General features: G+C 41.9%; 1 protein-coding gene across 19 annotated transcripts in view; it reads left to right on the top strand.

Moving 5' to 3' along the window:
* The window catches only part of BAZ2B (bromodomain adjacent to zinc finger domain 2B), a 241,997-nt gene that overhangs the window by 52,741 nt on the left and 173,095 nt on the right, over positions 1–16,161 (top strand). The window lies entirely within an intron of this gene.

Genomic DNA, 16,161 nt, shown 5'->3' with positions numbered 1-16,161 from the left:
TCCCATTGAGAAAACTAAAGTTGGATACAAAATGGCCGACTTAAAAATGGCCGCCATGGTCAACACCCAGCTTGAAAAGTTTCCCCCCTCCCATATACTAATGTGCCACAAACAGGAAGTTAATATCACCAACCATTACCATTTTATTTAGGTGTATCCATATAAATGGCCCACCCTGTATATGCCATTCCATGATTGTGGGCACCGCCATTATTGATTGTCATCCAGCATGTTTTACCTATGCAAGGCCCTGTTCACACTTTGCCATCAGTTTCCATTGTTCTTTGAAAGCCGGAATAACATAACTCGCTGCCCAGTTAAAAAAAAAAAGGAAACCTGACTCAGTCTATAGATCTTATGTCTGTTCTATGAATGTCTATGGATCCGTCAGTACTGTCTATGGATCCGTCAGTACTGTCTATGGATCCGTCAGTACTGTCTATGGATCCGTCAGTACTGTCTATGGATCCGTCAGTACTGTCTATGGATCCGTCAGTACTGTCTATGCATCCGTCAGTACTGATGGTTATACAGATCTCTTCATCTATTTCTGATTATGGTTTTTATGATTCCAGTTAGTGTAACTCATATTGTTGATGTGATTTGTGTGCTTAGGCCCTGTGTAGGTTTGAGCTCTACATCTGCACAGGTAAGTACGAAATGCCAGACTTTCCCAGCAACAGTTCATGTGGCAACATGTCAGTGTAACAAAGCCCGTCATTCTGCTCTGACCTTCCATTAAATCACTAGTTAAAAGCCCAACTTGGACACTTTAGCAATACTCTTAAGAGGAACCTACAAGAACGTGACCACGGCTGGATTCTGTCTGCAGCGTCCATCATACACAGCAGTGAAAGTTCAAACCCCAATAGTCAATTTTGGCGCATGGGAAGATGTTTGTTGAAAAGACACGATAATGCAAAAGCATGCTAATGTTTCACAGCTGTGAGCCGAAATGGAAAATATCTTTTGCCTAAAGAAACTTTCTTCAGCTTGGAAAGATATTTATTATTCATAAGACCTCACTTGTTTTTGTAAAGTTGAGGCCCCGCTGTTAAAGGTAGAAACTTTGAGGAGCGATGGATACACCCCCCCCCCCCCATACGACTCTCCCACCCAGGTACTTCTTTACAGTGTTTGGGAATGATTTGTGCTTTGAAATCTTTGCAAGTACAAGTCTGACAAGCTGTTTCTAATAGTTACCCATTATACGGGATTATTATTTTGGTTTAGATTATATCTATGGACTTTCTGTGTCTGTTGAAAGTGCAGCCAATGCCCGGAGGCAGCCATCGATTGATTAATAATTGGTAACATTACGAAGTGCCAAAGTTCCCCAAGCCACAAAGATAGGTCTTCAAAAGTTTGTCCCCTAATTGTCAGATATGTGATATTTTGTTAAAAAAAAAAAGTCTGTTATGGGATTCCAGAATAAAGTAGTAAAGGCAAATACTTCGACTGGGGTCACACGTAGCGGCTACAGCGCCGCCAAGATGCGGGCAACAAAACGCGTCGACATGCGTTTTCTGAAAATCTGCGAGATTTTTACATTTTTTGTTAATGGTTTGCTGTACCGCGCAGTACAATTCTACTCAATGAGAGCCATCTGTAAACCCTTCTATGTAGTGGAGTTGGCCAAAGGTGAAGAAGTAGTAAGAGTTTGGCTCTGGTGCAAAATGTTTAACTGTGCCCCCCACCCAAAAGATGACAACTCTGCTTTTCACAGTATTTCCTTGAATGACAAGGAGGCATTGAAGGAAGTTGGTGTTATTGAGTTGAGTAACTATATGGCGATGTTAAAGTGCTGGGTTATCATTGGTGGAGCAAGAAGAATATATGAGGGTAGCACCTTAAGATGTCATTATTGGAATAGATTCATTGAAAAGCAGGGGAGTTCCCATAACACAACCATCGGATTGTATGAAGCTTTTAATACAACACTCATAGCCCTTGTTCACACAGTGCAGATTTGCTGCAGATTTTGCATGTATTTTTTTAAGCCAAAACCAGGAACAGAACCTAAACAGAAGAAATATATAAAGGAATGCTTTATACGTCTGCTCTTTGCAGCTAATCTGCACTGTGTGAACAAGTCCTTAGGATTCTATGGAGCTCTACAGTTTTTTGTAAGCTTCTGATTTTATACAGAGTTGTTTATTTCTGTTTTCGTAAAAATGTGACATAAAAATAAATTGTGTCACGTTCTATCCAACACTGTATTCTCCCCTCGTAATACAGCTCTCCACAGTACATAGCCATAGTACGGAGCCATAGGAGATTGCTGTGTGTATGAGGCCTTAAGGACCTATTACATGGCCCGATATGGGCCGTGAAACTGAGTGCTGATCAATGAGGCAGCTTGTTGATCGGCGCTCATTTGCTCGTTTCACAAGGAGTAATGATTGGTTATGTATGGGTACCAGCGATCCTTACTACGATCGTTCCTACCCATACATTTCCATCATGTTGGCAGCACATCTCCCTGTTTACACAGGGAAATTTGCTGCTGACAACAATGATATTTCTTGCTGCATAAACGACGCGATCAGCCAATAATTGAGCGTTAATTAGCTCATCGTTGCCCTGTTTACACAGGGCAATGATCGGGAACCAGCGTTCACATGAATGGTCGTTTGCCTGATCATTTGCCCATGTAAAAGGTCCCTTAGTCTCCTACTTGTAAAATAAATGGGATCCATTAAAGTGCGGAGCCAGATGGACTCTATGAACTGCCATACGGGCCCTGTTGGGTGTCCTACTTACAGAGACATGCTGCTAGGGAAGAAAACCTCTGTACATATGGAGTCCAAGTGGGCATGCCACAACTTTATTCCTACTAATCTGACATAAAATACCTCTGTAAACCTCCATATGAAAACGTAGAGGTCCATGACTTGTAGGGTGTCGTATAACGGCCGTACGGAGCCTAAGGCTATGTTATCGATGCCCTATTTATGCAACATCCTAATATATTATTATATGTTATCTAAAGGCACATTTGTAATTTATCTAACCTTATTTTAATGAAAGCTAACCACCATTTCAATATCTCTGCTTGGTAAATGAAAATAGATTTTTACAATGCATCAATATAAGTATCAATATATTGTAACAAACCCTCATCTGTGTCCAGTACAAGACCAGGGCCAGTTTTAAACCTTTGAATGTCAACAATTAATTTTTCCGTTCACTGGCAGTATTCACTAACATCTTGAAAATTATGAGGAATTGAAACACAAAGTATATGAGAAACTTTGCATATATTAGAAACCCTCCATTATACAATCATTAATTTGGTATTTACATCGAAGACATTTATGTGATATCCAGGTGATATGCCTTAAGTGGCCAGCTCAGGGACCTGCATCTATCTCAGGAATGGGATACCCCGTCCCGCCTGATGTGATGACCCCCGTTCTGGGTATAGATGCGGGTTCCAGAACTTGGACCTGCATCTATCAGACAATTATGGCATATCCCTTTAAATTATATTTACATATGAATGGACATCCCCTCTAAAGGATCATTTGCTTTAGTGTATTTTAGCTACCACCGCATGTACGTTTTCTCCATAAACAGGAATAAATCTCAGCAGGACGAAGAAGGAAAAGTTTCTCTTCTCCCTCCTTTGTGGATATGAGCCCTAACGTAAGGGGAGTTGAAAAACTTTCATTGCCTGAACGTTTTACTTCCATAACAGGCCTAAATTTTAGAGCTTAAACATTGCATTATGTAAATGGCAGCTGGCTGGGACACCGTGTCTGGAGTGCCAGTCTTATTCTGTATCCATAGTTTCTCCTGGGCCAGAAGATTGTTATAAGGAGTTAGAAACCCTGGGGACAAGTATAAAATCCTCAGCGCTACAGGTCAAATCCAACATGTTCCAGGCACGAAAATGCCATTTAGGATGCTTTGAAGCTGAGCTGTTGGCCAATATTGAAATTATTACCCTTTTTTTTTGCAAATCCGGGCCTCCATGTTTGCTCTGAGTCTCATTCATTCCAGCTGAAGTCAGAGCCTCAGCTATCAGCACTGTCGAAATTGTTCTCCGGCTGTGCGCTGTTTTTTGCATAATTTAAGCAAAATAGACAGGCTGAAGAAATGTGAGTGAATTTAATTGCAAATGTCTGAGATCAGATTTTTACTGGCACAGAATATTTTTTTTTTTGCAGATTCCAGGACCTAGAAACCTTTTTTTTTTATAAACAGCTGTAGAATAATAAGATACATATCTACTTAAATGTCGAATCCTGAAACTATGCAGCAATGTACAAAGAGTTCAGTTCACAGACATTGTGAAAAGTTTCCAGATCATGATGGAGTATCTAGAATGGCGCGACACTATATGATCAGTGGTGTGTTGATAACTACTTTGTAATGGTGGTAGGTAGAGGAGATGTTTCTATCTCCTGGTTGTGTTCACATCTGCATTCTGCAGTCAGGATTTCTGTCCACCATGTTAGTAGTTTTGACGGCTAGAACAGCGCATTCTGCAGCGGTATTCTTGCTGTCAAAAATACTAGACAGAATCCCAACCGGCCCCATTAAAGTCAATGGGCTGCGTCAGGGATCGCTGGTATCCATTTGATAACGGATCCAGCATGGCTGCCATGGCTCCATTATAAACAGAAGCTATGACTTAGCATAAACAGAGCGTTAGCCCCTTTTGACACTTGGTTTGCAGTGTACGTTTACTATATGTGCCGGGAAAGCTTCTGGCGTATACGTTAAACGTATATATAGTCCGGCATTCAGTCAATGGAGGCCTAAAGAATGTCCTTGTGGCTCCGTTCGGCTGGTATACATCAGTATACATTATTTTATGCTGTATGGAATAGTAGAGTAGGTATTGAGTACAAAGACGTATACCGCGCAGTTTACTTCTTCTTACAATGGAAGCCTATGGACAACATATACCGCTGTATGCGCATACAGTGGCATACGACAGAGGCTTGCGTAGTTTCTCCCGATCTATATCTCCGAAGAGGACCTTATAGTTGCTCTGTATAACCTTCATATGGCTTCGTACAACCGCCGAGTTGTAGATATTCATAATATGGCGCCGATATAAGTCTATGGAGCTATGCTGTATTGAAATAGAAGACGTACAGAGTTTTAAATTAATAATAATAAATTGTGGCCTGCTCCATCGGATGTCGTATTATGGAGGTATTCAGAAATACCTGTGTAGTATGGTGCTATATGGAGGCACAGTCTGCCGTGTGCATGAGGCCCAAAGGCTGGGGCTTCACTGAGTGCTTTAAAGAGGCGTACGGCGGTGGCCATTTTTTAAAGCGTGAGAACAGGAAGTTTAGCTTATATTGGTTGTCATCTTTTAATATATCTCATCAGAAACTGATGGAAAGCTGTCAACATGTTTTGAAAGTGACAACCAAAATTGCTGCACTTTTTCAACAATGGCGACCACAGCAAAACAGAAAACTGTAAATATCTCTGTACGTAAATATCACATACTTGACTAAATGCTGATGATCACTTGAATGAACCTCTATTTTATTAATATACGGGCATTTTTAGGTTTATAGGGAAAACCCTCTTCAGCCAATCACGTTCACTGTTGCTCAGCAAAGAATGTGAGGTCACGTAACAGTCCAGTCAGCTGTCAGCTTATAGGACTAGATAGAGGCAGAAACTCTCATGAATATTTATCAACGGCCATTTTGAGTAAGAAACAACAGAAAATATTCAGGAGGAGCACAGTGTAAGCAATAAGTACTGAATATTGTTCACATAGCACAAAATATATGGTCCATACCATAAAAAGGAGCACTTTGGTGACAGATGCTCGTTTGCTCTCTCGACACGCGCCTCATAGCTTGGGAAGTCATGATGCTGTAACGGATCCGTTCTCCCACGGATCCAAACGGTCACGACGCCTTCCATTGACTATAATGGTTTCTATCTGGGTTTCGTGGTTCCAGTATTTTTTACAGCAAGAGTAGTGCTGCAGATGGCGCTGGCCCATCCTATATTTTAACGAGACCTCCAGCCCGCCAGTTAGTGTGTTCTTTATATGTGCCGAATGCGCCCATCTCTTTTCCGCGTGACCAATTACGGCTCAGCAAAACTGTGCACGTTTAACGGAAAATTGCAGCTGTTTTGCAATGCGTTTTTGTGGCTGCACAGCTTCCAGAGGTGAAACGAGTTGTTTCACCTGTAAAAGCGTGCAGCCAAAACGCAGAGCAAAATCAAAGCAAGTGGCGGTAATAGACACAAGGTTTTGATGAGCGGTAATTAAAAAAGACGGAACGTGTGAAAGCACCTTTAGAACTGTTGGAAGTCCGTAGTAATGATGTGTAATGCGGGCTTGAGATAGGGAACTACGGTTGAGAGCTTCATGGGGTAAAGGGACTCAGGGTCTGTTGTCTGTGCAGCGCTGCAGTATATTTTGGCACTATATAAATATTTGGTCATAAATAATTTGTTTTTATCTTCTTTTTACACTTTCGCTTTTTTTTCACTTATCGTTATGCATATTTTTCTCATTTGCAGTCAAGGCATTATTTACTAACACTCTCCAGAACCCCGGTACTATCAAATTCCCCATTTTATATACAGTGAGCTCGATTACATGATAGACACAAAAATCCCAGTGTTTGCTTATATTTGCGCTGCTGGAGCAGGAGAAAATGTCATCATTATATGACAGCTCTACTGTAAAGGATCTGCCAGGTACTACGTCTGTGTATACTCCCGGGATTAATCAGTCGACACCTGAGGTCAGACCTCTTAGACTGACACCGGCTCCCACCAACCAGGGTGGCAGGCTCAGGAGTGGGAGAGCCTATCGCGGCCTGGTCAGTCGGAGTTAGCTCCACCCCCTGTCCATTTATACCTGCCGTGTTCTCTTCCTCATTGCTTGTTATTCTTCTTGGATTCCTGGCCCCACTGCTGCCTTGCTCCAGCCTGCTTCTGCCGTGCTTCTGCCTTGCTTCAGTTCCGCTTATCCTGCTTCGCTTTGCCCCTGGCTTGCTTCCTGCTCCGTGCTCTCGTTGGTATACTCCACTACATCCTGATCCTGACTGACTCATTCACCGCTCCGTTTCCTCGCGGCGTTCCGTGGGCTACTGCCCCTTCCCTTGCGTGTTCCCTGTTTGTACTCCCTTGCACTTAGACAGCGTAGGGACCGCCGCCAAGTTGTACCCCGTCGCCTAGGGCGGGTCGTTGCAAGTAGGCAGGGACAGGGCGGTGGGTAGATTAGGGCTCACTTGTTCCCTTCACCTCCTTCCTGCCATTACATCTACCCAATAGGTAAAACTATTTATAAAACATTTGAGGTAGTTATACCAATAGTGTGCCCAGGTAACCTGTATTAAATGATTATCTGTAATGGGTACCCATTATCTGTGATGTAACGTAGTGATGTCATGCTATATGTAAGCCATATGATGGACTGCGGTCATATGTGGGTTTATATAATAGGGTAGATTAAATACAAATGATCCAGTAAAGCTGCAAATACATATCTGTGGGCTTTTTGTGGGTACAACTTGGATTTTCAGTGACTCACACCTTCATAAGAATACCATGCTGAACATGTATGTCAATGTAGGGGGACTTGGCATGGACGAACAACCCAAGAATTATTTGGTGTCTACAGATGACATATTTTTCACAGACCTTTAACAGAATTTTTTGTATTAACTTCTCTATTTTTTGTAGATATGTTCAGAGTGTGTGTTGTCTTGTTCAGAAAACACATTTTAAAATACCCGATTAGGGAATTTTGAGATAATCAGCGGCGGTCACCAGTTTAGGATACGTTTTTTTAAGCCAAAACCAAGAACGGAACCTAAACAGAAGAAATATATAAAGAAAGGCCTTATAGGTCTGCTCTCTTAGATCCAATTCTGTATTTTGCTTACAAAATGCTGGCAAAATCTTCAGCAAATCTGCACTGTGGCAACCCAGCCTTAGGGTGGATTCACATGAGCCTCTAGTGTGGCGTGTAGTCGAAATATGTGGGGCTCAAAACGTGTTTTATCTGTAAAAACCACATGGTCAATAACCGAAAAAAAAAGAAAGTGTTTTCACACTACCGATGTAAATCCACCCTTAGCCAGTGTGGATGAATTCTACAAATTGCTCTGGAGGAGCCAACACGTCCATGCATTACATAGCCCATTTAAATAAATGAGCACTGCGTCATGCTTTATTTCCCCTGTGGTAGTGCTGCAGAGGAATTAAACACTTGATCCTAGGTTACCCCACATTTTGCTGCTGATCTTTAGGGGGTCCCAAAGGCGGGACATTCTGTGACTAGCTTATTGTCAGAGACCCTCCTAACAAAAATGGACTGTTAAAAAAGGTCCGCTCCTGAGCCCGGGGAAGCCCTTGACGTCACTGTCCGTATATGGACAGTGACATCAGTGGCTGCTCCTGGATCAGAGTCCACAGCCAGATCGATGCCGGGGATTCCGCTCATAGAGGGAATCCCTGATGTCACTGTCCATATGGGCAGAATCCCCAGCCAGAGCATCGGCAACGCTCTGGCCTGGGATTCCGCTCCAGGAGGAGCCACTGGCGTCACTGGGCGTAATTACGGGCACGGCCGTGTGCATGGGGCCTTAGGCTATATACACACGTTGCGGAATTTGATGCGGAAAATTCACATCAGAACCGCAGATAAATGCACGTAATTCCGCAGGTAGAATCTGCACTTAATATTGCGTTTTTAATGCATTTTAGGTGCTGATTTTACAGGTGCAGATTTTAGTGTGTTTTTGTAATAAACTCGTCAGATGCAATCATGAGAAAAGCAAGATAAAGTGACCTGCTGCAAATGTAAAAAATTGCTGCAACATATAGATGAGATTACTTATCTCATCTACTTTGCTGGTACTGTACTATGCTCTAGATTTTCTGTAGGAAAATCTGCGTAGCAAATCCACGCGTAATATGCATGTGGTCTAAATAGTAAAGAATACAGTCCAATATTAAAAGGTAATACCATCAGACATTTATGGCATGTCCACAGGATATGCCATTAATGTCCGATAGGTGTGGGTCCCAATTCTGGGTGTAGAGCGCATACAGGCGGAGAATGAATGTAGAGGTGGCCCCGTATATGCACGGCCCTCACCATTCAGGAAACAGATGAGACTCGGTTGTTTGCGTAACTCCAATAGAAATGTATGGAAAAAGCCACTTTGCCACCGCTGCCACCCTGCTACTTGCATAGATATTTACCTGTTACTATATAATTTTTTTTAATATGAATGCGGAGGGTAACACTTTTGGATAAAAGTGTGTATATTTGTGCAGGTGAAGTTGAGTTAAATCTGTCCCTGTAAAAATGCTCTGTGTTAAGCAGTTCTATGTAAAACCACTGATAAAATATCATGATATCAGTATGAGCAATGCTAAATTACAAACTCAGCACTACAGCATATGAGATTAACTTAGCTCTGCTATATCTCTTTATGTCTGGTTGTGTAGCATAAATAATTTGTACTGTTTCAGTAATGTAGGAGAATCTTCCATTGTACAGAAAACACAATAGTTCTCTTCCTGTAGTGTAGATTTTCCATTTCCCCTCTGAAGATTTGTATTCATTTGTATGTAGTGACATCATATATTTAGGAGGGCGTTGTAGGATTGTCAGCCTGTAGAGCTTATATTAAGGGTCAGTAATCATTCTTTAGTGTATATCCGTAGTAACCACGCAGTTCAGAACAGAACCATTATCGTAGAACGTGATGTCACTATGATAAGTCTCCCTTCAAGAAGCAGCCAAGTTTCTAAAACATGTGTGGGGGAAGGTAACTACAGATGTGTCCTTCCTTATCTTTCCCCCATATCTCAACATATCCTGATAAATGTGTTTAAAAAAAAACTTTATCACCAGATGTCTATATGTGTCTATGTGTGGCCACCCAGTGGTTGTGATGTGAATTGCAGCTTGTAAGGGGTTTTGCTAGCATTTCACGATATTGGTTTGAAATGGTTTCACGAGAATTGGAGTCCCTAACCACATTCAATCAAAGGTAAGGGTGGTTTACACTTTTCAGGAAGCCGTTCCAGACACGTCAGGTTGTAGCCTATTCCCCTGGCAACAAAGGATTGGACATATTGAAATCCAACATACCTATTCCTTCTTTCCCAACATCTACCATTAGAGGACTATCAGGCTAGCCCATACACATAAGGCTATGTTCACATTCTAACTGCAAAAATAGAGCTGCATGCAGCACTATTTTTCGTGTCAAAACTACGTACACTATGGCGGAACCTGACAGACTTGGGGTGCTGCTGGTATCCGTTATGCGACAAATTCGGGCCCTAAGTCACAGTTCTATTATAAATGAAAGCCACAACCCAGATGTGAACAGAGCCTCAGATCGTCAGCCCATCCGTCCAAAAACAGCGGGTTTGGCCGACTTTCATCTAGTGTATATGGCCAGCTTCATGGGTCAGTTAGAACAGTGACAGTAGATCTGAAAAAAACAGAACCCATCATGCCAGTGTGATCAGAGCCTTGTATGATATTATAAAGGCAGCCTGTCTTCGTGACACGTGGCAGAAGTTGTGTGGCATCTGATGCCCAGAATATTATGAGAATTTTGCAATCACCAGGGCTTGGTGGTCACTCCTCCAGCCCTGAGTTTGAATCGACTAGTCCACATGTGTATGGAGCTTGTACGTTCTGTCTTCTATGTAACTGGCTCTATCACTCAATAGTGAGTATCACTGGGCATAGGGACTGCCGTGAGTGCACTTTCTGTGCAACGCTGGGGAATATGTCGGTATTATAGGAATAACAGATAATAAAAAAGTGGCTCTTCAACAGCTGAAGGTTGCCCAAGCTTGTCCAAACCACTAATAACTATTTTTAAGTATTTCCCCAGACATAAGATTAGTACAAAGAACAATGGGTGACTTATTTAAATGGTTTTAAATTCAGAGCAGCCGACGGGTTCAGCAGAATACAGAAAAGTATCATTTAAATTGAAAATGCAGACACATCCAAACGGTGTGGAAGGGAACAGGCAGCGTCTATGATGATCCAATTATATATTATCTCCGCTAAGATCTGCATTAACCATTTCAATGGCCTACATAAAAGGATTATTAGAAAAACAGAGGAAAACTCTTTAGTATGAGGGAGAAGACATGTTTTATACTTCAATGGTGTTGAATTGATTCCATATAGTTACAATATAAACATTGCTTTGTCTCCATAGTTATAGCTCAGATTTCGCTGTTACCACTCTTAACTTTTTTTGTCTTTTGGCAAATAAATTCACGGGTCGGGCCAGGAAAAGTGATGTATACATTCTCCTGCAGTACAAACAACTGATTGCATTAACCTCTTACAGGAAAGAGAAGCAGTACATTCACCAATAAAAAGCTATAGATGATATTTAGCAGTGTAATTGTTTGTTGAGATCAAACACCATGTGAAAAAGCTCTTAAAGTGAGTCTCCACCTTTTATCATGTCATTTTTTGGTCCAAATTTATGTGCTGATTATATTCTTAATATGTCTTTATAGCGGTAGGAGTTTCGTTTTCCTAATACAGAGCTCCAAATCCACTGCATAGTCATGGATTTGAAAGATAATTTGTCGACTGCCTGTAGCCACGACCAGATGGAGCTTAGGAGCTTACTGCCTACTGTATTATTATTGAGTTCAATGTATAACAGTATGCAGTAAACTCTTAAGCTCCCCCTAGTGGTGACTGCAGGCAGCCAGCATGTTCAATTTTAGATCTATGTCTATGCAGTGGATTTGAAGCCCTGTATTATTGGACACCTATAAGAAGCAAAAGGTTCCTGTGATATTTCTACCTGAATTCAGGTAAAAAGATGATGCTGTGGAATTGATTGACATCCACACATTTTCTGTTCGTGGCATCAGTTATCACTTTTTTCTTTTTTATTAAGCTTAGGCTGATACCTTGGAAGTATTTAGATGGATTGTCTCAATTCTAAATATTTCGAATCTGTAGTTAATTTTTAGCTGTCTTGTATTGATGTGGTCATACAGAGAGAATACATAATTCCCTAATTATCATTTTGTTTATTAACTAATAAAAGACACTGCCGCCCAAAGTGTGTGCCTGTAAAGAGACGTGTTGTGCTCCGAAAATAATATTAATACCGGTAAGAAGTATCATAAATATGATTTCTAAGTAAATATTCCATTGTCTCTGCCAAAAGTTCTCAAGACAGCGGCATGACATTTAGTTTTGATTTCCCGTTGCAGGGCTGAGATTTGGCGGATGTTCAGTTAAGGCTAAATTAGGTCGCTTCTACATAAAGTTGTTCAACAGATAAATGAGCATTTGGTGTCCACTGAAATACAGACACTGCAATGTAAGAATATTTACAGTAAGATTCCACCTTCAGAGCTACTTTTTGAAAACTGGCTTATCTTTAAGGTCACATTCACACAGGGAGTCTTTGTCAAGACATAATTTGCATATATTTACATGTGTTTACCAATAGAAAACAGGTCTAAAGTTCCTTTTAGACAACCCAATACTGGCCTTGGAAACGAGCGCCGATCGACGATACAACACGTTGATCAGCGTTGTTAGCTCAATTCACAAGGAACAATCATTGGTAATGCATCGGGACAAACAGTTGTTACTATGATCGTTCGTCACCATGAATTTGCATCACAATAGAAGCACATTTCTAGAATAGTGACCATTTCTTTGTTCGCATAGAAGATGCAATCAGCCGATAAATGAGCATTTGCTCGTTCATCAGCTAGTTGCTTCCCTGTTTACACAGGGCAATGATTAGGAACGAGCGTTCGTAGAAGCGCTCACTCAGTCAATCAATGACCCGTGTAAAAGGGCCTTAAAGCGGTTTACCCATCACTACAACTTATCACCTATGCACAGGATAGGCGATAAGTGTCTGATCGCTGGGGGTACCATCGCTCGGACCCCCACCGATCAAGAGAACGGGGTTCCCAAGCCCCTGTATGAACAAAGCGGCAGGTCACACATGCGTTCTGCCGCTCCATTCATTCTCCATGGGACTGCTGGAGATAGCCGAGTACAGCGTGAGCTGCCGCTCCGTTCATACAGGGACTCTGTACCCCTATTCTCTTGATTGGTGGGGGTCCCAGCAGTGAGACCCCCAGCGATCAAACACTTATCACCTATCCTGTGGATAGGAGATATACGTTGTTGCGGTGAGAGGGCCATATTATAGGGGGAGCAAAAGGAACAAATACCCCAGGGCCTCCAGCATCTACAAGGCTTCATATTCCCTTATTTGCACAGGCGTACATACCATAGAGGCAGACCACGTGGCTGCTGTAGAGCCGTTGGAGAGAGCTGGCCCAGATCTGGTACTTTTCCCTTTGGTAATGAGTGAACCTGTGCAGGACTCACCTTTCCAAAGGAAATGTATTGTTATGATTGAATTGGCCCAAGGGTCATAAAAAGAGAGTGGAGGGAGAAACAAACACCTGCTTTAATGGGTGGCAAAATTCAGCACCCTATTGGGAGTCCCATTTTGATCTTTGCTAGGGATCTCCGTTTCGTCTCTGTACAGCACTGCTTATTTGTGTACCTTATGGTACTTTTTGATAGATGTAGCTGTATAAAGTTTTCTTTCACATGTACGCTATAGACTTATGGTGCTATAGTGGTATTACTGCACCACTGTAGCCCGAATTTGATCCCGGTCTTTTGACAGAAAAACAGTAGCTGCATTATAAAAAAAAAATATATGAAAGTCAGATCTTCACTATCCAATGCAGAAGCGGAAAAACGTAGGTAGTGGCATGGCTAAAAATTATTTGTGAAACTCAACATTCCTCCTGGAGTTTCCCTTCATGTAAAATAGCAAGCTGCTTTATTTGTCCTTGTCTACACAATACAAGTTTGGCGCCATTCTTTTTTTTTGGATGAAAAAGCAGACTTTTTTTTCTGTTTCAGATCAATTCTTGGTGTTAACTTTAAGAAGAGAATACCTAAACTGCACTAAACCTGTAATATGTGTACAAGATCTTATGGGACAACCCCTTCTTAGAAGAGGCCATCCTGGCGATCAACTGATCACTGCAGGCCCAGCTTCTATTATCCTCAGGGATCACCTGGTATTGCTGCGAAAGCCTCCTGCAGTGGCATTGGTTCGCCACAGTGGATTAATAGAAGGGGTCATGAACAGAGAACCTCCCTCTATGATTTCTATATGTCTAATAGGGCATATGGAAAGGGGCTGTCTGGATCCAAAACAGGGAAGAAAGCTCAATCCTCTGCTTTGAATTTTCTTTTACTGCGACTTATGGGGTCACTGTATCGTCGTGGAGCACTAGACTTATAGGACGTAATAAGAACTGATAATTTAGTGGTCACTTACCTTTCTATCATTCTAAATGAAGACTTACAATAAAATGTGATTTCTTTTTTTCATGTAGAATGAGAGACAATCCTGTCTCCTTCACACGTCCGTTTTGGAAACTTTTCTGGCATTGTCCTTGTGCCCTGTACAGTGGAATAGATAACTTCCTGATTCGCATTTCCTATCCTATGAGGATCCGCCATAGAGACAGTCCAGTGCCCTGCCAGCTCTGCAGCTTTACGCCCTGTGTTTCAGGGCTGGCTAACGTGCAGCAGATGTACTGGGATTATTTATGGCATGTTTTACAGCGGGCATGTTGGCTGACAATTTAATGGTGCACCCTAAATGTATTATTTTGCATAGTAAAATGTATCATGTGGGTGATTAGATTCTTTAACCCTTTCATTACATGGGAGTTGGACAGTCATTCCTCACTGTTTGGCGTATAATTGTAAGCCTTAAATACAGTTGAATTGCAGACATTGCGTGGATCGCTAATTAGAAAGAATTGATGTCAGCTTGGTTATAATATAATTTATTTGTGCATATTAGCCACAGTGTTTTATAGCTAGGAAATTAAACAAAGGATGGCAATTGTATAATACTGTAAATGAGGGTATTGTTCTCAGGAGCTTGTCATTTTCCTAATTCAAGAGTGTTTCCGTCTAAAATCCAATACAGCTCCCGCATGGCTGGTTATCCACCTTTTCTAGACTTCTGAATGACATGTCTAAGTATTTAAGCAGATGTACATCCACCTCTCCATTATTACTGCATAAGGGGCAGATTTGCTTTTCAGGAGTCTAGGAAAGCTGGATGACAATCTCTATAGCTATTTATCATATATGGCCAATTACGTCACTGGAGCTTCCTTGGGGTATTCCCAGTGACTTAGCCACCCTGGGCGGAGATAAAAAGGAGTTGGGGACTCTGGCTGCTTTGAAGGTCTTGCCTCTAAAGGGGGCATATTTGGGTCGCCGTGCGGGTGGGTGTGGATTTCTCACATATGTGTGGCACAGTTGTGGGTAGAGGTTCCCCGTGCAGGGCAGAGGTGTCTGCTGGAATTTTAGGACGGGATAGGGGGGCACAAAGGTCACTGGAATGAGGTCGGGTGAAATAAGAGAGGGGAGTCACCTCTGGCTCAGGATCCTAGAGGAACTGTAGTGACTGTGCGTGCAGGGCGGCCATCAAGACTCACTCTGCTACACGGGGAAGCTCCAGTGATAACTGTCCAGTTACGTCACTGTAGGTATCCAATGTAAACTTTTATCGGAGGCTAGTGGTGGATGCCATACAGTGACCATAGGCTACCATGTTAAAAAAAACATACGTTTAGCATATACGTTCCTTTTTTACTGGATGCCTAGTATACGCTACTGGATGACTAGAATACGCTATTCTATGCAGCCAAAAAGACTGTATCCCCGATGTATGCCGCCCGAGGGAGGCAAAAAAAAAACCCGCTCTTTTGGCCTCCGTTGGTGTAATGAAAGCCTACAGGTACGTTTGACATCCACACTGGGAGTTTTCCCGGCACATACGTCAAGCGTACAAGGAAAATGCAGTGTGAAAGGGGCCTAATGTGTAGATTCACTTTAAAAGTTTTTTTATTATAACTTGCAATGCAACTTCTATTGCTCCCCGTGAGAAGATAAATTGCAAGCAATCTTGCAAATATAGCAAAATATTCTGAGTTTTTATTATAATCACAAGGTAATTAAGAATTTTTTTCTCCCATGTCAAGACTTGAAGTCATGATGCTACGTTATTCAGGCGCAACTTCTTTTTGATCCCTATTCTTATGGCTACAGCTGCACCGCGATATGGCATCATC

This window comes from Rhinoderma darwinii, chromosome 6 (genome assembly GCF_050947455.1).
Source record: "Rhinoderma darwinii isolate aRhiDar2 chromosome 6, aRhiDar2.hap1, whole genome shotgun sequence".
In the NCBI taxonomy this organism is placed as follows: Eukaryota; Metazoa; Chordata; class Amphibia; order Anura; family Rhinodermatidae; genus Rhinoderma; species Rhinoderma darwinii.
Note: the sequence above shows the minus strand (reverse complement) of the source record. Positions and strands in the feature narration are given on the sequence as shown.